The 23,426-nt window shown below is 51.5% G+C and overlaps 1 protein-coding gene across 1 annotated transcript in view; it reads left to right on the top strand.

Moving 5' to 3' along the window:
• Window positions 1-23,426, top strand: part of LOC130023332 (glutathione S-transferase C-terminal domain-containing protein-like) — a 190,355-nt gene that overhangs the window by 92,360 nt on the left and 74,569 nt on the right. The gene's annotated exons all lie outside the window — the stretch shown is intronic.

The following is a 23,426-nucleotide window of genomic DNA, read 5'->3' as shown; positions in this document are numbered from 1 at the left end:
AATTCCAAGACAGCAAAAAGTTTTGTTTTCAGCTAGTCTAGTGTGGTCCTACTTCTGGCTGTCACCTTTTCAAATGCTTCCCTAGGCAAGGAATTATTAAAATAAAAATGTATACTTTGTGTTCGATCCTTTGATGAATATGCCGTGGCTTGAAATTGCTTTCTCTCTTCCAGGTTAATATTATTATAATGCAACACATTTGCGCGCTGGAGTTAAGGGTCTGTCAGCAATCCCTCCATAATCTCTCATTTGCAGAGGATTATAAAGCCATTAAAATCTGCTGTAGGTTGAATCCTGGCATATGACAGCGTAGCCTGAAAATGGATTTTGTTCCGTCTCTGTCTACTCTAATCCCTCTCCAACTGACAGAAACACATGTGCGTGTGCTCACACACACACACACACACACGCACACACACACACATACACATGCATGCACACGTGTGCACACACACTCATAGGCTTTATTTCTTAAAGTGTTCCAGAAGGTACGAGAAGTGACATGAGCAAAGTCTGGGTGCTCAAAAGTGCCCTGTGTCTGATGTTTGCAGGGTCAGGGGGGCACTTGCAGAATCACTTGTGGTGCTGCGGACCATGGACAACTGGGAGAAGACATCCCTGGGTAGAGATCACAGCCCTTACTTATGTATCCAGAACAATGCGCTTTATAAAGCACTGAACAAAGGGCTTAACAGAAAAGTCCCGTGAGACTACAGAAATCATCACTTGGCATCGCTACTGTGAAACAAGCTCGCTTCCATGGGGTTTTGTTGTTGTTGTTGTTGGGTTTTTTTTTTTTTTTTTTGCCTTTTTGGGTCACACCCAGTGATGCTCAGGGGCTACTCCTGGCTCTGCACTCGGGAGTGGCAGGACAGTGGGCAGGGTGCTGGTCAAGCACCCTCCAGCCTGGTGGGCGCCAGGGGGATGCAGGGAGAAAATAACAAAATGTCTTTTTAACTTTTCACTTAAGAAGGACCTATTGTGGGCTGGAGTGACAGCACAGCGGGTAGGGCATTTGCCCTGCACGCAACCAACCTTGAATCAATTCCCAGCATCCTGAGCACTGTCAGGGGTGATTCCTGAGTGCAGAGCCAGGAGGAACCCCTGTGCATCGCTGGGTATGACCCAAAAAGGAAAAAAAAAAAGGACCAATTGATACACGATGTGACGTTACTTTTTCTTGGACATCCTAGAATACTTGACCCTAATAATCTACAGGAATATTATCGTATTACATTGATGTGAAAAAAATGTAATATTCTAAGTGTAAGCTTAATTTTAAAGTTGCTTTTAAAGTAAGGGTGTCACAAAATTGATAATCGCCATTTAAAAAATGCCAATGGTGGGCTGCAGGGAAAGTAGGTGGGTAAGAAAGTAGGTGGGCACACCGGGTCTGACCCCTGATACTACCATGGTGTGGCCTCAACACAAACCGCTGAAACACCAGTGCTGTAGAAAGTGGAGGTGGTGGTATTGTGGGAATGAGTTATTTCTTTCCTTGTATTGGGAACTGTCAATGGCAAATGCAGGCAGGTGACAAAATGTCCCTACCAAGCTATGGTCTTTTCCTTCTCTCTCTCCTCTCTGATCTAGTCGCTACCTGTCACTCACTTCCTGCCCGGCTTGCGCACCCAGGGCAGCCTTTCAGGGCTTCCTCTGGAGCTCGGGGAGAGGCTGCCCACAGCACCAGAGTTCCATCTGTCGGGGCTCCTCCCTGCCCAGTGAAGCCTCCTGGCCCACAGAGCTCACCAGCCATGCACCTGGCAAGCTGGCCTCTCATCCACTCACCCCCACTGCCCACAACACCCCAGGACACCCGTTTTTTTCTCCCTTCTCCTTCCCATGGCTTGTTCAGGGTGACTTGACACTTCACATGCAGAGAAACCATCAGAGGAAGGAAGCATCCTGATACACTACTCGCACTAGGCTTCCCCTTCCCCACCCATGAATGAGGAGCACCGACCCCGTTCCTGGACCCTGCTTTAAGCATCCCTGGCCCCCACGCCCCTCCCTCTCCAGCCCCCCACAGCAGCTCTGGCATCAGAAGAGTCACGTCCCTTTCATCCTGTCTGCTTCACGCTGTAGCAGAATTCCCTCAGAAAGTCCAGTATTTCATACTCCTTTTCTCCATTTCTCTTGCTGAGGCCGCATCCTACAGTTTGGTCTTTGTCCCACGATTGCAGGAAAAGACGCTCACCAATGCACGGCCAGACTAGGTGAACCGAGTGAAAACTATTTCACCTCCTACTTTCTCAGTCTTCTCACAAGGTTCCCCTGACTCCAGAGTAGTCCCTAAGGCTGGCTTGGGCCCGCCTTGTTTCTCCCCCAACCCCCTCTTCCTTGGGCCGGTCTCTGCGGCAGAACACAGAACATAGGCACTGCATACAGCCTGAGGGAAACGCAAACTGGATCTCGGCACTACACCTGCTGAAGCAGTCCGGGGCAGAGGCGGGCGGGGGCAGTGCACAGGAGCTGTACTTCAAGTGGACTATAATGGGCTGTTATAATCACTACCCTAGGCAGCCCGACCCAATGCCCATGATCGAGACTAACTTTCTCCGTACAGCCCATGACTCCTCCCATCGCAGGCCAGCCCAGCACGCTACTGGCTGCTGCCTCCTACCCCCCAGACCTCCAGCCACTGTAGCCTCCTTCCTCTCTCCCTCCTCTCCCACTGGAAGCGGCCCCAGCGCCTCGCAGCAACAACCCCCGCCTTCCCATCCTCATCACCGCCGAGACCAGGCACCATCACTTGGGTCTGTCCTGCAGCTTGTCACTTGCCCAACTGAGTCCACCAGGCACTTCTCACCATCTAGAGGTTAAAGCATAAGATGCTGCATGAAGTCTTTGGTGCCCACATGGTGGCCACTGATATCTGGACAGCAGCTGGAGCAGGCACCAAGTACAGACTCCCTGAATATGCCTTGCCGCGGGCTTCTTTCCTTTCTGTGTTTTGGGCCACACCTGGGGATGCCCAGGGCTTAACTCGGGGGCTCCTGCATGCAAAGCAGGTGCTCTCGCCCTCTGAACCTTCTCCCTGGCCCCCATGTGGCACATTTCAAGACAATACAGCACTCTGCTGCCTGACACTTTGTGGAAGTCCCTGTAGTCTGTCTTACCGGTCCATCGAAACCAAGCTTCCCTCCACATGGTCCTGTAACAGTCTTATGCTCCACAGTCCCCAAACATCCTGTATTTCCTGGTTACCATCAGGCCCCACAGTTAGGCCAATAGTGTCTTCTTACTGCCCTGAAGATTCCATAAAGGCCGGCACCGACTTGGCAGAGCCCTGGGAGACAGCAGGGATGAGCTGGCCAGGAGAAGGGTGTCATCATCTCCTCCAGCAGACCATCTCCTCAGGCCTACACTCAGGAACCCCCCCCCCCCCCCCCCAGCCCCTGGCTGCCCTGTTCACTCTGCTCGCTGTGGCTCTTCGCACTGTCCAGGGGCTGTAGGAGGAATCCTTTTCGTTGTGCCACCAATTCCTTTCTCGGTAGTTTTATACGTGATATTACCAACTTTCCTCTCTTGACAGATGCCTCCTGCCCCACCCCCACGTGCCTGCAGCCCAAGTCCCACACTTTCGGTTTCTTGGTGCTCACAGGCCCACTTGCCCTAATGGCGTCTCACAGCTAGCTATGTCTAAGGCTGAGATCAGGAACAGTTCCTGGCGGAGATCCTTGTCCTGAGTTTTGGGTGACCCAATTGTGTGTGTGTGTGTGTGTGTGTGGTGGTGGGGGGGGGTCCCAGACCTGCATCTGCTCCATCCACCTGAGCAGGGGGCAGGAGTTGGTGATGAGCCCACTTCCTTGTCCAGTTCCCCACTTCTTACTCTGCTTTCCTTTTGCCTCCACAGCAATAATCTTCTTTATTCTCCACGACATCAATACTGTTACCATATTTTTGTTCCTGAATCAATTTTCTTTTTCAGATCCCCTTAAAAAGGAAGGGTTTTTCCCTCCCTTCAAAATAAAGCCCAACTTCTTGACCTAGCACTTTAGACAACCGAAAGAATGGTCCAAAGTTCTAGCTCTTCCTTTCCCTTCCCCTTCCTCCCAGGCCTTCCCTACAGCTAAGCTGCTCACTGGTCCTGCCACCTCTACTCCTTTTCTAGCTCTCGAGAGAATGACTTACTTATTGTTACCCATTTTCCAACTTCAACCGGGGCCACTACAAAGGCCCCTTCCCTAAGGCCTCCCCTCCTGGTGGCTGCTGTGCGGTGCTGGGCGCTGCGTGGCCGTGGAAGCGCGTGGGCGCAGGGAACCTGGGCACAGGTGTGCGTGGACACGGGTGTCTGCGCACACGAGTGTCTGTGGACACGGGCGTCTGTGCACACGTATGTTCGTGCACACGTTATGTCTGTGCACACGGCTGCCCATGCCACAGTCTTCTGTCCGAACCGCGCTGTTTCGCCCCGAGGAACCCTGAAGCCGCAGGTCAGAGCAGCAGCTCCGAGTCAACAGCGGCTTGCGCTCTGGCTGCCTGGTCCACCCCAGCACCCCAGGGACCCCAGAGCCCCTCTGGGGCGAGCCCCGCCCAGCTCCCAACGCCCAGTCCCAGGCCCGAGACCCTGCTCCGGACCCCGGATGGCCCCCCCACCCGACTCCGCCCCCGACGGCGGCCCCGCCCCCAGCCCCGCTCCCCACGCTGACCCCGAACACGCCGGCATCCAGCCCGACGGCGCCCCCACCCCGACCTCCTCACGCCCACCCCGACCCGACCCCGACTGGGGTCCCCAGCCCCCGCCCCCCAGGTGCCCTCCCCCATCCTGCCCCGCCCCCGTCCGGCCGGCACCCCCAGACCCCGCCCCGACCGCGACCCCTGACCCCGACCCCGCGCCGCCCCGCCCCGCCCCGCGGGGAAACGCGGCCCCGGAACCTGCGTCCGTCTGTCTGTCAGTCCGTCCGTCCCGGGGGCCGCGCGCCGGGCGTGCCCGCCGCCACTCACCGCTGCTCCCCTCCGCGCCGCCGTCCGTCCGTCCGTCCGCCCGCGGGGATTCGGGATCTCGGAACCAGGCCCGGCCCGGCGGCGGCGCGGAAAAGCTTTGGCTGCGGCGGCCGGAAGTGACGTAGGGCGCTTCCGGTCCGGGGCTGTCACGGCCCCTCCGCCCCCTTGGTGCTGCCCACGCGTGGCGCGTGCCCACGCGTGGCGCGAGCCGCGGCCAACCGGTAAGGAGCGTCCGGTAGAGTCGGTGCCCGGGGCAGCGCGTGCGCCGGCACCCGCCACTCCGGATCCCCCCGGGGCGCGTCGGGACTCCCGATCCCTGCATCCCACCGGGGCTCTGGGACTCCCGACCCCCGGATCCCCCCGGATCCCCCCGGGGCGCGTCGGGACTCCCGATCCCCGGATCCCCCCGGGGCTCCGGGACTCCCGACCCCCGGATCCCCCCGGGGCGCGTCGGGACTCCCGATTCCCGGATCCCCCCGGGGCTCCGGGGCTCCAGACCCCCGATCCCCCCCGGGGCGCCGGGACCCCGGATCCCCCTGGGGCGCGTTGGGACCCCCGATCCCCGAATCCCCCGGGGCGCGTCAGGACCCCCGACCCCCGGATGCCCCCGGAGTGCGCCCGTACCCCCGGCCTGCAAGCCGCACGCGGGGTGGGCTAGGGGGTCTCACACGGACGTCGCCCGGACGGTGGTCCCGGCACCCGCGTCCAGCCGGAGCAGGTGCATCAAAAGAGCCCCCACCCCCACCCCGAGAAAGCGCAGGTGCGGGGCAGGTGGGCGCGGCCGCGCGGGATGCAGGGGAGAGGATTCTGGGGTGCGGAATCTGGGCTCTGGGCTCTGGGCTCTGGGTCTGGGTCTGAGTCTGGGGTCTGGGTCCGGGGTCTGGGGTCAGGGGTCTGGGGTCTGGATTTGGAGTTTGGGGTCTGGATTTGGAGTTTGGGGTCTGGGTCTGAGTCCGGGGTCTGGGTCTGGGGTCTGACCCTGCGGGCGCGGCCGGGAGGTCCCACCACACCTGAAGGAAGCTGGACCTGAGAGTGTGGTGAGACTTGGGGGTCGTTCGGGCCTTTGCATCCCCCTGTGCTCACTCACTGTCCCAGACAAAGACGCAGGGCTGGGCTTCCTGTGGCCGGGGAGAGTTTAGTTAAGGTTTGTGGGTTTTTTACCTCCCAGTCCCGGGTTGTAAGCCTGTTTACTTTGTAGCTTTTTCATTGGGATTGAATGGAAAGTGGATACAGTAGCCTGCGGCCTTTCCCACGGCAACTGTATAGCAGATCTTGGGGTTTGAGGTCTCAGGCCCAGCAACTGAGTCGGTGCGCAGCCCTAGGTTATGTATCTGATCTCCTGGAGTCAAAGCGGCCCGCGGTCGGATTAGACCTTGGGCTGTGAGGATTTGCACTACACTGTATGGAGGGCAGAAGTCAGGTTCTGTGTTCTGAGGGTTCAGTTTGATTTCCAGCCTATGTGGCTAGCACACATCTCTCGTGTTGTGGTCCAGTAAGGCCCGGGTCAGGCGGGACTGCATGACCAGCGGATCCCAGATGCTCCCTCCTTCCGGGAGAGTTGAGGGCGCTGTCAGCTCTATCTACCTTTCACTGTTTCACGTCTCCCCTTATCGGGCAGCTAGTTTTAACCATCACGTTTTGACCTTTAAGGACTTCATTACATGCATCCTCACATCACAGAATAAGCATCGAAGCAACGCGAAACTTGAGCTTTGGGGTGTTGCTGCTCAAAGTTTACTCAGTTATTGTGGTCACTCCTGGTGATGCTGGGGGACCAAACGCAAGGATCCAGCAGGTGTAAGACAAAACCAGGCAAGCATCTCAACCCATTAACTGCCTCTGCAGAAGCGGTTTCATTTATTTCCTTTCTTTGACACTGCTGTTGTGATGGCGAGGGTTGCACACCGACCTGTATGTGGGGGAGGGTGCAGTGGGTAAGGGCTCACCCATACGCGGGCAACCCAGCCTTAATCTTTGGTGCCCTGTTTGTTCCCCCGAGCCTGCCAGGAATAAGCCCTGAGTGGGCTGTAGCCCCTGAACAGACAAATAATAAAACGTAAAAGTTCGATTACTCCCATGCAATTTTAGAGTAAATGATAAATATTTAAGGGCTTAATATGGAATACATTATTTGGTTTTCACAATACTATGATAGAATCTGTTACTGTCCAACATGTTACATATGAAGAAAACGAGACAAAAATGTATTGCTGCTAACTCTGAGTCATTTGAATCCCATTAGTTGGCTGCTAAGTTTTGGCCCTCCTGCATAACTTCTGCAATTCTTGGTATACAAATATTTTTGCTCAGTATGTGGAATCTACACGAAGCAATATGTCTGCTTTCCTTTATAAGTTTGGAGGGATCTTAGTTAATTCTTTTCTGGTGGTGAGCTTGTTTTTATTTTAAATTATACTTAGTTGGCTCATATACTGGAGTTATTCACTGGAAGCCCTCTCTGGTGCTGTGATTCCTGAGATCACTGAGTGGTTTCTGGGCTCTCATTCCTATACTCTGTCCCTCCTTGGACTAGAACAGTGAGTCCTGTTGACTACTGGAGAGCAAGTGTCAGGTGGGGGCGGGAAGGGAAAGGGAGGGAAGGGAGTCACAGCAGTGCTTGCAAACCTGGTGGTCGCAGGCCCAGGGCAATGGAAGAGCAAGTGGCCCAAATCCCTTGGGGAAGAGCATGGGAGAGGGATAGGGAGAGCGTTTTTTTTTTTCCAAATAGGGGAGGTTGTTTTTTTCCTATTTTTTTTTGGGGGGGGGGGGAAGCAATACCCAGCAATGCTCCTGGCTCTGCACTCAGGAATTACTCTTGGAAGTGCTTGGGGGACCATACAGGATGCCCAGGATAGAACCTAGGTCAGCCACGTGAAAGACAACCAGCCGCCCTACCTGCTGCAGTATCACTCTGGTCCCAACAAACAAAGTTTTTTTTTTTTTTAATTGGTGAATCAACATAAGGTACAGTTACAGACTTACAAACTTTTGTCCTTGTTTTTCAGTCATACATTGATCGGGCACCCATCCCTCCACCAGTGCCCATTTTCCACCATCAATGGCCCCAGCATCCCTCCCACCACCCCCACTGCCTCTGTGGCAGGGCATTCCCTTTTGCTCTCTCTCTCCCCTTTTGGGTGTTGTGGTTTGCAGTAGAGATATTAAGTGGCTCTCATTCGATCTATAGTCTACTTTCAGTCCACATCTCCTATCCCAAGCGGACCCTCCTAGCACCCTTTATTTGGTGGTTCCTTCGAAACAGAGAAAGTTTTAAGCAGGAGTGTTCTTGGCATCTTGCAAGGAATGAGCAAAGGGCCAGTACGGGTGTGAGTACCACATCAGAAAAGGATTGCCACTCGGAGCTGAAGCAATAGCACAGCGGGTAGGGCATTTGCCTTGCACGTGGCTGACCCGGGTTCGATCCCTGGCATCCCATATGGTCCCCCAAGCACTGTCAGGAGTAACTCCTGAGTGTAGAGCCAGAAGTGACCTCTGAGAATCTCTGGGTGTGACCCAAAAGGGAAAAAAAATGAAAAGGATTACCAGGGAGCTGGAGCGATAGCACAGTGAGTAGGGTGTTTCCCTTGCACGCAGCTGACCCAGGTTCGATTCCTAGCATCCCATATGGTCCCCTGAGCACTTCCAGGAGTAATTTCTGAGTGCAGAGCCAGGAGTAACCCCTGTGCATTGCCTCGTGTGACCCAAAAAGCAAAAAAAAAAAAAAAAGAAAGAAAAAAGAGAAAAGAAAAGATTGTCAGGGTGTTTTATTTTGAGTGTGAATGAATGTGGATTTTGAGTAGGGAACACCCACAAATTTTCTGTTTGCTTTCATTTGTTGTGGGTACACCCAAAAGTGCTCAAGTCTTGCTCCTGGCTCTGTGCTCAGTGACTACCCTTGGTGGGGCTCGGGGGCCCCTTTGAGATGCTGTGGATCCAACCTGGGTTGGCCATGTGCAAGGCAAGCACAGTGACCACTGTACTGTCTGGCCCCTGGTTTTGTTTTTAGGGGCTTAGCCTGTTTTCAGAGAAAGAACTTTAGTGTGGAAGTTCCAGAAAAATAATTAATAGACTTTTGTGATATTTGTAACATCTGGTGAGGTTATAGATAAGAGAGTGGTAGAGATTCTACCACTACCAATGACTAGTCATTGGGAGTTTTTTGAGGAGTTGTTTCAGTTTAATTCAGTGTATAATGAGTCACATTCTTGAGTTTATTTCTAGTTGTGTAGCATAATTAAAAAGTGAAAAGTCAGTAATCAGAAGAATGAATATAGATTGTGAGCTAGGCAAAGTGTCCAGCCAACCATGGTCGTTAAGAGGCTCAACGAGGATCCAGGAAGAGAATCATGAATAAACTAGCAAAGAACCATCATTCCCCCCACCCAAAAAAAAATCAAGAAAACAATCCATTGCTTGCTGAGTTGTCCAGTAATGAATGACCTGCCTCTTGAATGGTCACTTTAATCAACGGCTGCTGAGATGAGAACATTCACTTAGAATAATAATTTTAAAAATAATTAAAAATAATTTCTGATTATTTTCTTTTGGGGAAAATTGATGCAATAAAATTGCATCATGCTTCATTTTATGAAATTCTAAGTTTATACATTTTTTTTTAGGAAATGTAAAATGTCTTTTCCTATATGTTTTATAGTAAGATCCTTTTATAGGTTGAATTAACACTTTTGGATTGATTAACATTTTAAAACATGTACAGTTCTCAACCCTGATGTAACTAATATCTACATTTAAAATGAATTGAGTATAGAAATAATAAATGTACTTAGAAATATGCATATTGGGGCTGGAGTGATAGTTTAGTGGGTTGGGCGTTTGCTTTGCACATGGCCGACCTAGGTTTGATTCCTGGCACCTGTATGGTTCCTTGAGCTTGTCAGGGTTCTGAGCATAGAACCAGAGGTAAACTGCGAGATGTGACCACCAACTTCTCGAAGAGGTTATATTTATTTAGAATTGCATTCTTTGAAGCTTGTTAAGCTATCAGTTCTACACATGTTGATAATTTCTTATTTGATCAAAAGCAATTAAAAGATTTGATATTGTTACATCTGTAACTTTTCAGTTTCTATTATGTAACATGTAACTTAGCTGTTTATCTTCAAAGTAGTATTTAGTGCAGAGATCTAGACTTGAAGTTTGAGTATAAACTTGCCACCTTTTTTTATCTTCTTCAGAAGTATTTTTTTCTTTTTTATGTAGGAGTACTGCTATTTATTCAGCCACAGATTAGCTGATTGAATTGGGCATGAACTGCACCTTACCTTGTTTTTTTAATTTTTTATAATTTTATTTATTGAAACACCATGAGAGCAGTTACAAAGCTTTCGGGTTTAAGTCTCAGTCATACAATGAAACACCCGTACCTTCACCAGTGCTCATTCTCCACCACCAAAACCCCCATCCTAACCCCTCCCCCTACCTGTGAGGCAGATGATTTCCACATTACTCTCTCCCCACTTTGATTAGATTCAATATTTTGACACCAGACCCACCATTATTATTTGGGATTTTACACCAACTCTCAGGTCTGCTGAAAAGGGAACAATAGACAATTCATTTTCTACTGCTAGTTATGAATAACATATGACGTAGAGTGGCTGCAGTAGTGACTGAGCGATTTTGAAATTCCGAAATTTTAACACTTAAATCTGGAGGGATTTCTACCAAAACCTGCTGGGCTGGGTTCTGAGATTTGTTCCTGAGTCTCTGGGATCACCGCCGTTAAGCAGCTTGATCAGGAGCCAGAAAGACCAATCATGGGTGGCGACTCGGTCTTGTTGAGACAGGAAGGAAAGGGCTAGCTCAACCCCCATCCGTAAGGCCCCGCGTGTCTCTTCACTGAGGGCCAAAACCTGACTGTACAATGGCCTCTGGAGGATGGCGGCCACCGAGCCACCAAGGGGGAGCAGGCAGAGGGACAGCACCCTTTTCCTCCCTGGTGTGGCCAGCGAAAATTACCTACTGCGGGGTACAAGTATTTTTTCTTAACACCGTTCTAAATATAAAAAACAGTGAAGTAGTAGAGTAGCGATGATGATAAAAAAGAAAATGTCATTCAAACACATCTGTCGTTAGTTGTGAAGGATTGCTTTATCAGCAGCATTCATCTCTACACACATACAAACATCCTTAGGAGATTCAGTGAGGGTCGGATGGTCGGAGGAAGCGCTCCTGAGAAGGCTATACAGGAGCAAGATGGATGAGGAGGGCCTCCTTAAGAGATTCACTGAGCAGTCGGATGGCTGGAGGTGGCGCTCCTGATGAGATTCAGTGAAGAGTCGGATGGTCAGAGGAGGCGCTCCTGAGGAGGCTATAGAGGACTCAGATGGATGAGGAGGTGCTCTTTAGGAGATTTTCTGAGCAATCTGATGGTTGGAGGAGGCGCTCTGGAGGCAGGTGGAGGTGGAATCGCTCCTTAGTAGGTTCACTGAGGAGAGGAAATGTTTGGTGGAGGCGCTCCTGTGCAGGTTCGGTGAGGAGCTGGATGGTAGGAGGAGGCACTCGTGACGAGGCTCTAGAGGAGTCAGATGAAGAGGAGGCGCACCTTAGGAGATTCAATGAGGAGTCTGATGTTTGATGGCGTTACTCCTGAGGGGGTTCAGTGAAGACCTGGATCTTTGGAGGAGGCGCCTCTGAGGAGGCTATAGAGATGTCAATTGGATGATGTGGCGCTCCTAAGGAGATTCACTTACGAGTCAGATGTTTGCTGGAGGCACTCCATAGGGGATTCAATGAGATTTCGGATGGTCGGAGGAGGCGATCCTGAGGAGGATATAGAGGACTCAGATGGTTGAGAAGCTGCTCCTTACGAAATTTCCTGAGCAATCTGATGGTTGGAGGAGGCACTCCTGAGTAGGCTGTAGAGGAGGTAGAGGGAGGCGGAATCGCTCCTTAGTAGATTCACTGAGGAGACGAATGTTTGGTGGAGGCGCTCCTATGGAGGTTCGGCGAGGAGCTGGATGGTAGGAGGAGGCACTGCTGAGGAGGCTATGGAGGAGTCAGATGATGAGGAGGCCCTCCTTACTAGTTCAATGAGGAATTGGATGTTTGATGCCGGCACTCCTGAGGGGGTTCAGTGAAGACCTGGATCTTTGGAGGAGGCGCCCCTGAGGAGGCTATAGAGATGTCAGTTGGATGATGAGGCGCTCCTTGGGAGATTCATTTACGAGTCGGATGTTTGCTGTAGGCGCTCCCTAGGAGATTTAATAAGGATTCGGATGGTCGGAGGAGGCGATACTGAGGAGGCTATAGAGGTCTCAGATGGATGAGGAGGTGCGCCTTAGGAAATTTACTGAGCAATCTGATGGTTGGAGGAGGCGCTCCTGAGTAGACTATACAGGAGGAAGATGGAGGAGGATTCGGTCCTTAGTAGATTCACTGAGGAAACGAATGTTTGGTGGAGGGGCTCCTGTGGAGGTTCGGTGAGGAGCTGGATGGTAGGAGGAGGCACTGCTGACGAGGCTATAGAGGACTCAGATAAAGAGGAGGCCTCAGGAGATTCAATGAGGAGTTGGGTGTTTGATGCAGGGACTCCTGTCGGGGTTCAGTGAAGACCTGGATCTTTGGAGGAGGTGCCCCTGCGGAGGCTATAGAGATGTCAGTTGGATGATGAGGCGCTCCTTAGGGGATTCACTTACGAGTCCGATGTTTGCTGGAGGCGCTCCTTAGGAGATACAATGAGGATTCGGATGGTCGAGGAGGTGATCCTGAGGAGGCTATAGAGGGCTCAGATGGATGAGGAGGTGCGCCTTAGGAAATTTACTGAGCAAACTGATGGTTGAAGGAGGCGCTCCTGAGTAGGCTATAGAGGAGGTAGATGGAGGAGGAATCGCTCCTTAGTAGACTGACTGAGGAAACGAATGTTTGGTGGAGGCGCTCCTGTGGAGGTTCGGTGAGGAGCTGGATGGTAGGAGGAGGCACTCCTGAGGAGGCTATAGAGGAGTCAGATGAAGATGAGGCGCCCCTTAGGAGATTCAATGAGGATTCGGATGTTTGATGGCGGCACTCCTCAGGTGGTTCAGTGAAGACCTGGATCTTTTGAGGAGACGCCCCTGAGGAGGCTATAGAGAAGTCAGTTGGATGATGAGGCGCTCCTTAGGAGATTCACTTACCAGTCGGATGTTTGCTGGATGCGCTCCTTAGGTGATTCAATGAGGATTCGGATGGTAGGAGGAGGCGCTCCTGAGGAGGATATAGAGGACTCAGATGGATGAGGATGTGCTCGTTAGGATATTTACTGAGCATCCGGATGGATGGATGAGGCGCTCTGGAGGCAGATGGAGGAGGAATCGCTCCTTAGTACATTCACTGAGGAGTCAGATGTTTGTTGGAGGCGCTTGTGAGGACTTCGGTGAGGAGCTGGATGGTAGGAGGAGGCACTGTTGAGGAGGCTATGGAGGAGTCAGATGAAGAGGAGGCCCTCCTTAGGAGATTCAATGAGGAGTTGGGTGTTTGATGGAGGCACTCCTGAGGGGGTTCAGTGAAGACCTGGATCTTTGGAGGAGGCGCCCCTGAGGAGGCTATAGAGATGTCAGTTGTATGATGAGGCGCTCCTTAAGAGATTCACTTACGAGTCCGATGTTTGCTGAAGGCGCTCCTTAGGAGATTCAATGAGGATTCGTATGGTCAGAGGAGGCGAACCTGAGGAGTCTATAGAGGTCTCAGAGGGATGAGGAGGTGCGCCTTAGGAAATTTACTGAGCAATCTGATGGTTGGAGGAGGCGCTCCTGAGTAGGCTATAGAGGAGGTAGATGGAGGAGGAATCGCTCCTTAGTAGATTCACTGAGGAGAGGAATGTTTGGTGGAGGCGCTCCTGTGGAGGTTCGGTGAGGAGCTGCATGGTAGGAGGAGGCACTCCTGAGGAGGCTATAGAGATGTCAGTTGGATGATGAGGCGCTCCTTAGGAGATTCATTGAGGAGTCGGATGGTCGGCGCCGTTGCTCCTTAGGAGACTATAGAGGAATCTGATGAGGAGAAGACGCTCCTTAGGAGATTCACTGAGCACTCGGATCGTTTTTGGAGGCCGTCCTGAGGAGGGTATTGAGTAGTCAGATGAAGAGTAGGCCCTACTTAGGAGATTCACTGTTAGGTCTGATGTTTGGTGGAGGCACTCCTAAGGAGATTCAATGAGGTGTCGAATGGTAGGATCAGGCGCTACTGAGGAGGCTATCGAGGACTTTGCTGGGTTAGGAGGCTATTCTTAGGAGATTCACTGAACAGTCGGCTTTTTTTCCCAGTTCTGCATAGTTTCCTGAGCACCATCACAAGATTCCCTGGTAGCTCCGAGGGAGAAAAGCAATACCACCTCCACCCTCCACCAACAGAACGAAAAGAATGTCAATCAAATTGATATCTAATGATATGAATCAACAATGAATAAAGTTAGAGGGAAAAAAACTTTTCAGGCAAAAATGAGAACTAATAAAAAGGACATTTTATGATGAACAAAATATTTTTAAGGTCTGGAGTGATAGAACAGAGAGTGGGGCATTTGCCTTGCATACAGTCGACCTGGGTTCGATCCGTGGCATCCCATTTTGGTTCCCCAAGCAATGCCAGGAGTGATTCCTGAGTGCTGAGCCAGAAGTAACCCCTGAGTATCACTGGATGTCACCCAAAAAAGGCAATAAATAAATAAATGTTTTAAAGTTCAGAGAAAGGATAACTATGGTTAAGGAAAGATCGATGAATGAGGTCAAAGAAGTAGGAAGATATCTGATCAGAGGACATTCAAAAGTGCTTATTAGATTTGAGTCCATATTCATAGTAAGTTACATAACTAAAAAGTGATTACCAACTAGAAAATAAAAGACATACGGTATGTTTTGGATAGCCATAAGATCTTTACCATTACGATCTCCAAATTATTCTGAAACATAGTCTTTTTTTTTGTTTTTGTTTTTAGGCCACACCCATAAATGCACAGGGTTTCTTCTGGCTCTGTGCTCGAAATCCCCACTGGTGATGGGTGGGGAACCATAGGACGCTGGGGATTGAAGTTGGGTTGGCTGCATGTAAGGCAAATGTACCGCCCACTATACTATCACTCGAGCCCACATATTCTGGAAGATAAACGCGAAAAAAAAGGCTAAGAGAATTTTGAAGTAATTCATCAAATATTTTTATTTATTGGAATTTAAGATTTCACAAATAATAAATTGAAAATCACACCAAAAAAAAAAAAAGGAGGAGTCGAATTGATGGAGAAGGCGCTCCTGAGCAGCTTCACTGAGTAGATGGATGGTAAGATGAGGCTCTCCTGAGGAAGCTATAGAGATGTCAGTTGGATGATGAGGCGCTCCTTAGGAGATTCACTTACGAGTCCGATGTTTGCTGGAGGCGCTCCTTAGGAGATTCAATGAGGATTCGAAAGTTGAGAGGAGGCGATCCTGAGGAGGCTATAGAGGACTCAGATGGATGAGGAGGTGCGCCTTAGGAAATTTACTGAGCAATCTGATGGTTGGAGGATGCGCTCCTGAGTAGGCTATAGAGGAGGTAGATGGAGGAGGAATCGCTCCTTAGTAGATTGACTGAGAGGACGAATGTTTCGTGGACGTGCTCCTGTGCAGGTTCGCAGAGGAGCTGGATGGATGGAGGAGGTACCCCTGAGGAGGCTATAGAGGAGTCCGGTGAAGATGAGGCGCACCTTAGGAGATTGAATGAAGATTCGGATGTTTGATGGTGGCACTCCTGAGGGGGTTCAGTGAAGTCCTGGATCTTTTGAGGAGGCGCCCCTGAGGAGGCTATAGAGATGTCAGTTGGATGATGAGGCGCTCCTTAGGAGATTCACTTACGAGTCAGATGTTTGCTGCATGCGCTCCTTAGGTGATTCAATGAGGATTCGGACGGTCGTAGGAGGCGCTCCTTAGAATGATATAGAGGACTCAGATTGATGAGCATGTGCTGTTTATGGTACTTACTGAGCAATGGGATGGTTCGAGGAGGCGCTCTGGAAACAGAGGGAGGAGTAATCGCTCCTTAGTACATTCACTGAGGAGTCAGATGTTTGTGGGAGGCGCACGTGAGGATTTCGCTGAGGAGCTAGATGGTAGGAGGAGGCACTGCTGAGGAGGCTATGGAGGAGTCAGATGAAGAGGAGGCCCCCCTTAGGTGATTCAATGAGGAGTTGGGTGTTTGATGCAGGCACTCCTGAGGGTGTTCAGTGAAGACCTGGATCTTTGGAGGAGGTGCCCCTGAGGAGGCTATAGAGTTGTCAGTTGGATGATGAGGCGCTCCATAGGAGATTCACTTACGAGTCCGATGTTTGCTGACGGCCCTCCTTAGGAGATTCAATAAGGATTCCTTTGGTCGAGGAGGTGATCCTGAGGAGGCTATAGGAGTCTCAGAGGGATGAGGAGGTGCGCCTTAGGAAATTTACTGAGCAATCTGATGGTTGGAGGAGGCGCTCCTTAGTAGGCTATAGAGGAGGTAGATGGAGGAGGAATCGCTCCTTAGTATATTCACTGAGGAGAAGAATTTTTGGTGGAGGCTCTCCTGTGGAGGTTCGGTGAGGAGCTGCATGGTAGGAGAGGCATTCCTGAGGACGCTATAGAGGAGTCAGATGAAGATGAGGCGCCCCTTTGGAGATTCAATGAGGATTCGGATGGTCAGAGGAGGCGATCCTGAGGAGGCTATAGAGGTCTCAGAGGGATGAGGAGGTGCGCCTTAGGAAATTTACTGAGCAATCTGATGGTTGGAGGATGCGCTCCTGAGTAGGCTATAGAGGAGGTAGATGGAGGAGGAATCGCTCCTTAGTAGATTGACTGAGAAGACGAATGTTTCGCGGAGGTGCTCCTGTGCAGGTTTGCGGAGGAGCTGGATGGATGGAGGAGGCACCCCTGAGGAGGCTATAGAGGAGTCAGATGAAGATGAGGCGCCCCTTAGGAGATTGAATGAAGATTCGGATGTTTGATGGTGGCACTCCTGAGGGGGTTCAGTGAATTCCTGGGTCTTTTGAGGAGGCGCCCCTGAGGAGGCTATAGAGATGTCAGTTGGATGATGAGGCGCTCCTTAGGAGATTCACTTACGAGTCAGATGTTTGCTGCATGCGCTCCTTAGGTGATTCGCTGAGGATTCGGACGGTCGGAGGAGGCGCTCCTTAGAAGGATATAGAGGACTCAGATTGATGAGGATGTGCTCTTTATGGTACTTACTGAGCAATGGGATGGCTCGAGGAGGCGCTCTGGAGACAGATGGAGGAGTAATCGCTCCTTAGTACATTCAATGAGGAGTCAGATGTTTGTGGGAGGCGCACGTGAGGATTTCGGTGAGGAGCTAGATGGTTGGAGGAGGCACTGCTGAGGAGGCTATGGAGGAGTCAGATGAAGAGGAGGCCCCCCTTAAGAGATTCAATGAGGAGTTAGGTGTTTGATGCAGGCACTCCTGAGGGGGTTCAGTGAAGACCTGGATCTTTGGAGGAGGCGCCCCTGAGGAGGCTATAGAGATGTCAGTTGGAAGATGAGGCGCTCCTTAGGAGATTCACTTACGAGTCCGATGTTTGCTGAAGGCCCTCTTTAGGAGATTCAATGAGGATTCCTTTGGTCGAGGAGGCGATCCTGAGGAGGCTATAGAGGTCTCAGAGGGATGAGGATGTGCGCCTTAGGAAATTTACTGAGCAATCTGATGGTTGGAGGATGCGCTCCTGAGTAGGCTGTAGAGGAGGTAGATGGAGGAGTAATCGCTCCTTTGTAGATTGACTGAGAAGACGAATGTTTCGTGGAGGTGCTCCTGTGCAGGTTCGCAGAGGAGCTGGATGGATGGAGGAGGCACCCCTGAGGAGGCTATAGAGGAGTCAGATGAAGATGAGGCGCCCCTTTGGAGATTCAATGAGGATTCGGATGGTCAGAGGAGGCGATCCTGAGGAGGCTATAGAGGTCTCAGAGGGATGAGGAGGTGCGCCTTAGGAAATTTATTGAGCAATCTGATTGTTGGAGGAGGCGCTCCTGAGTAGGCTATAGAGGAGGTAGTTGGAGGAGGAATTGCTCCTTAGTAGATTGACTGAGAAGACGAATGTTTCGCGGAGGTGGTCCTGTGCAGGTTTGCGGAGGAGCTGGATGGATGGAGGAGGCACCCCTGAGGAGGCTATAGAGGAGTCAGATGAAGATGAGGCGCCCCTTAGGAGATTGAATGAAGATTCGGATGTTTGATGGTGGCACTCCTGAGGGGGTTCAGTGAATTCCTGGATCTTTTGAGGAGGCGCCCCTGAGGAGGCTATAAAGATGTCAGGTGGATGATGAGGCGCTCCTTAGGAGATTCACTTACGAGTCAGATGTTTGCTGCATGCGCTCCTTAGGTGATTCGCTGAGGATTCGGACGGTCGGAGGAGGCGCTCCTTAGAAGGATATAGAGGACTCAGATTGATGAGGATGTGCTCTTTATGGTATTTACTGAGCAATGGGATGGCTCGACGAGGCGCTCTGGAGACAGATGGAGGAGTAATCGCTCCTTAGTACATTCAATGAGGAGTCAGATGTTTGTGGGAGGCGCACGTGAGGATTTCGGTGAGGAGCTAGATGGTTGGAGGAGGCACTGCTGAGGTGGCTATGGAGGACTCAGATGAAGAGGAGGCCCCCCTTAGGAGATTCAATGAGGAGTTAGGTGTTTGATGCAGGCACTCCTGAGGGGGTTCAGTGAAGACCTGGATCTTTGGAGGAGGCGCCCCTGAGGAGGCTATAGAGATGTCAGTTGGAAGATGAGGCGCTCCTTAGGAGATTCACTTACGAGTCCGATGTTTGCTGAAGGCCCTCTTTAGGAGATTCAATGAGGATTCCTTTGGTCGAGGAGGCGATCCTGAGGAGGCTATAGAGGTCTCAGAGGGATGAGGAGGTGCGCCTTAGGAAATTTACTGAGCAATCTGATGGTTGGAGGATGCGCTCCTGAGTAGGCTGTAGAGGAGGTAGATGGAGGAGTAATCGCTCCTTTGTAGATTGACTGAGAAGACGAATGTTTCGTGGAGGTGCTCCTGTGCAGGTTCGCAGAGGAGCTGGATGGATGGAGGAGGCACCCCTGAGGAGGCTATAGAGGAGTCAGATGAAGATGAGGCGCCCCTTTGGAGATTCAATGAGGATTCGGATGGTCAGAGGAGGCGATCCTGAGGAGGCTATAGAGGTCTCAGAGGGATGAGGAGGTGCGCCTTAGGAAATTTACTGAGCAATCTGATGGTTGGAGGATGCGCTCCTGAGTAGGCTATAGAGGAGGTAGATGGAGGAGGAATCGCTCCTTAGTAGATTGACTGAGAAGACGAATGTTTCGCGGAGGTGGTCCTGTGCAGGTTTGCGGAGGAGCTGGATGGATGGAGGAGGCACCCCTGAGGAGGCTATAGAGGAGTCAGATGAAGATGAGGCGCCCCTTAGGAGATTGAATGAAGATTCGGATGTTTGATGGTGGCACTCCTGAGGGGGTTCAGTGAATTCCTGGGTCTTTTGAGGAGGCGCCCCTGAGGAGTCTATAGAGATGTCAGTTGGATGATGAGGCGCTCCTTAGGAGATTCACTTACGAGTCAGATGTTTGCTGCATGCGCTCCTTAGGTGATTCGATGAGGATTCGGACGGTCGGACGAGGCGCTCCTTAGAAGTATACAGAGGACTCAGATTGATGAGGATGTGCTCTTTATAGTATTTACTGAGCAATGGGATGGCTCGAGGAGGCGCTCTGGAGACAGATGGAGGAGTAATCGCTCCTTAGTACATTCACTGAGGAGTCAGATGTTTGTGGGAGGCGCACGTGAGGATTTCGGTGAGGAGCTAGATGGTTGGAGGAGGCACTGCTGAGGAGGCTATGGAGGAGTCAGATGAAGAGGAGGCCCCCGTTAAGAGATTCAATGAGGAGTTAGGTGTTTGATGCAGGCACTCCTGAGGGGGTTCAGTGAATTCCTGGATCTTTTGAGGAGGCGCCCCTGAGGAGGCTATAGAGATGTCAGTTGGATGATGAGGCGCTCCTTAGGAGATTCACTTACGAGTCAGATGTTTGCTGCATGCGCTCCTTAGGTGATTCGCTGAGGATTCGGACGGTCGGAGGAGGCGCTCCTTAGAAGGATATAGAGGACTCAGATTGATGAGGATGTGCTCTTTATGGTATTTACTGAGCAATGGGATGGCTCGACGAGGCGCTCTGGAGACAGATGGAGGAGTAATCGCTCCTTAGTACATTCAATGAGGAGTCAGATGTTTGTGGGAGGCGCACGTGAGGATTTCGGTGAGGAGCTAGATGGTTGGAGGAGGCACTGCTGAGGAGGCTATGGAGGAGGCCCCCCTTAAGAGATTCAATGAGGAGTTGGGTGTTTGATGCAGGCACTCCTGAGGGGGTTCAGTGAAGACCAGGATCTTTGGAGGAGGCGCCCCTGAGGAGGCTATAGAGATGTCAGTTGGAAGATGAGGCGCTCCTTAGGAGATTCACTTACGAGTCCGATGTTTGCTGAAGGCCCTCTTTAGGAGATTCAATGAGGATTCCTTTGGTCGAGGAGGCGATCCTGAGGAGGCTATAGAGGTCTCAGAGGGATGAGGAGGTGCGCCTTAGGAAATTTACTGAGCAGTCTGATGGTTGGAGGATGCGCTCCTGAGTAGGCTGTAGAGGAGGTAGATGGAGGAGTAATCGCTCCTTTGTAGATTGACTGAGAAGACGAATGTTTCGTGGAGGTGCTCCTGTGCAGGTTCGCAGAGGAGCTGGATGGATGGAGGAGGCACCCCTGAGGAGGCTATAGAGGAGTCAGATGAAGATGAGGCGCCCCTTTGGAGATTCAATGAGGATTCGGATGGTCAGAGGAGGCGATCCTGAGGAGGCTATAGAGGTCTCAGAGGGATGAGGAGGTGCGCCTTAGGAAATTTATTGAGCAATCTGATGGTTGGAGGAGGCGCTCCTGAGTAGGCTATAGAGGAGGTAGATGGAGGAGGAATCGCTCCTTAGTAGATTGACTGAGAAGACGAATGTTTCGCGGAGGTGCTCCTGTGCAGGTTTGCGGAGGAGCTGGATGGATGGAGGAGGCACCCCTGAGGAGGCTATAGAGGAGTCAGATGAAGATGAGGTGCCCCTTAGGAGATTGAATGAAGATTCGGATGTTTGATGGTGGCACTCCTGAGGGGGTTCAGTGAATTCCTGGAACTTTTGAGGAGGCGCCCCTGAGGAGGCTATAGAGATGTCAGTTGGATGATGAGGCGCTCCTTAGGAGATTCACTTACGAGTCAGATGTTTGCTGCATGCGCTCCTTAGGTGATTCGCTGAGGATTCGGACGGTCGGAGGAGGCGCTCCTTAGAAGGATATAGAGGACTCAGATTGATGAGGATGTGCTCTTTATGGTATTTACTGAGCAATGGGATGGCTCGACGAGGCGCTCTGGAGACAGATGGAGGAGTAATCGCTCCTTAGTACATTCAATGAGGAGTCAGATGTTTGTGGGAGGCGCACGTGAGGATTTCGGTGAGGAGCTAGATGGTTGGAGGAGGCACTGCTGAGGAGGCTATGGAGGAGTCAGATGAAGAGGAGGCCCCCCTTAAGAGATTCAATGAGGAGTTGGGTGTTTGATGCAGGCACTCCTGAGGGGGTTCAGTGAAGACCTGGATCTTTGGAGGAGGCGCCCCTGAGGAGGCTATAGAGATGTCAGTTGGAAGATGAGGCGCTCCTTAGGAGTTTCACTTACGAGTCCGATGTTTGCTGAAGGCCCTCTTTAGGAGATTCAATGAGGATTCCTTTGGTCGAGGAGGCGATCCTGAGGAGGCTATAGAGGTCTCAGAGGGATGAGGAGGTGCGCCTTAGGAAATTTACTGAGCAATCTGATGGTTGGAGGATGCGCTCCTGAGTAGGCTGTAGAGGAGGTAGATGGAGGAGTAATCGCTCCTTTGTAGATTGACTGAGACGACGAATGTTTCGTGGAGGTGCTCCTGTGCAGGTTCGCAGAGGAGCTGGATGGATGGTGGAGGCACCCCTCAGGAGGCTATAGAGGAGTCAGATGAAGATGAGGCGCCCCTTTGGAGATTCAATGAGGATTCGGATGGTCAGAGGAGGCGATCCTGAGGAGGCTATAGAGGTCTCAGAGGGATGAGGAGGTGCGCCTTAGGAAATTTACTGAGCAATCTGATGGTTGGAGGATGCGCTCCTGAGTAGGCTTTAGAGGAGGTAGATGGAGGAGGAATCGCTCCTTAGTAGATTGACTGAGAAGACGAATGTTTCGCGGAGGTGGCCCTGTGCAGGTTTGCGGAGGAGCTGGATGGATGGAGGAGGCACCCCTGAGGATGCTATAGAGGAATCAGATGAAGATGAGGCGCCCCTTAGGAGATTGAATGAAGATTCGGATGTTTGATGGTGGCACTCCTGAGGGGGTTCAGTGAATTCCTGGGTCTTTTGAGGAGGCGCCCCTGAGGAGGCTATAGAGGAGTCAGATGAACATGAGGCGCCCCTTAGGAGATTGAATGAAGATTCGGATGTTTGATGGTGGCACTCCTGAGGGGGTTCAGTGAATTCCTGGATCTTTTGAGGAGTCGCCCCTGAGGAGGCTATAGAGATGTCAGTTGGATGATGAGGCGCTCCTTAGGAGATTCATTTACGAGTCAGATGTTTGCTGCATGCGCTCCTTAGGTGATTCGCTGAGGATTCGGACGGTCGGAGGAGGCGCTCCTTAGAAGGATATAGAGGACTCAGATTGATGAGGATGTGCTCTTTATGGTACTTACTGAGCAATGGGATGGCTCGAGGAGGCGCTCTGGAGGCAGATGGAGGAGTAATCGCTCCTTAGTACATTCACTGAGGAGTCAGATGTTTGTGGGAGGCGCACGTGAGGATTTCGGTGAGTAGCTAGATGGTTGGAGGAGGCACTGCTGAGGAGGCTATGGAGGACTCAGATGAAGAGGAGGCCCCCCTTAGGAGATTCAATGAGGAGTTAGGTGTTTGATGCAGGCACTCCTTAGGGGGTTCAATGAAGACCTGGATCTTTGGAGGAGGCGCCCCTGAGGAGGCTATAGAGATGTCAGTTGGAAGATGAGGCGCTCCTTAGGAGATTCACTTACGAGTCCGATGTTTGCTGAAGGCCCTCTTTAGGAGATTCAATGAGGATTCCTTTGGTCGAGGAGGCGATCCTGAGGAGGCTATAGAGGTCTCAGAGGGATGAGGAGGTGCGCCTTAGGAAATTTACTGAGCAATCTGATGGTTGGAGGATGCGCTCCTGAGTAGGCTGTAGAGGAGGTAGATGGAGGAGTAATCGCTCCTTTGTAGATTGACTGAGAAGACGAATGTTTCGTGGAGGTGCTCCTGTGCAGGTTCGCAGAGGAGCTGGATGGATGGAGGAGGCACCCCTGAGGAGGCTATAGGGGAGTCAGATGAAGATGAGGCGCCCCTTTGGAGATTCAATGAGGATTCGGATGGTCAGAGGAGGCGATCCTGAGGAGGCTATAGAGGTCTCAGAGGGATGAGGAGGTGCGCCTTAGGAAATTTACTGAGCAATCTGATGGTTGGAGGATGCGCTCCTGAGTAG

This window comes from Sorex fumeus, unplaced genomic scaffold, assembly GCF_029834395.1.
Source record: "Sorex fumeus unplaced genomic scaffold, SorFum_2.1 ptg000024l, whole genome shotgun sequence".
In the NCBI taxonomy this organism is placed as follows: domain Eukaryota; kingdom Metazoa; phylum Chordata; class Mammalia; order Eulipotyphla; family Soricidae; genus Sorex; species Sorex fumeus.
This window is presented reverse-complemented; position numbering and strand designations above follow the sequence as displayed.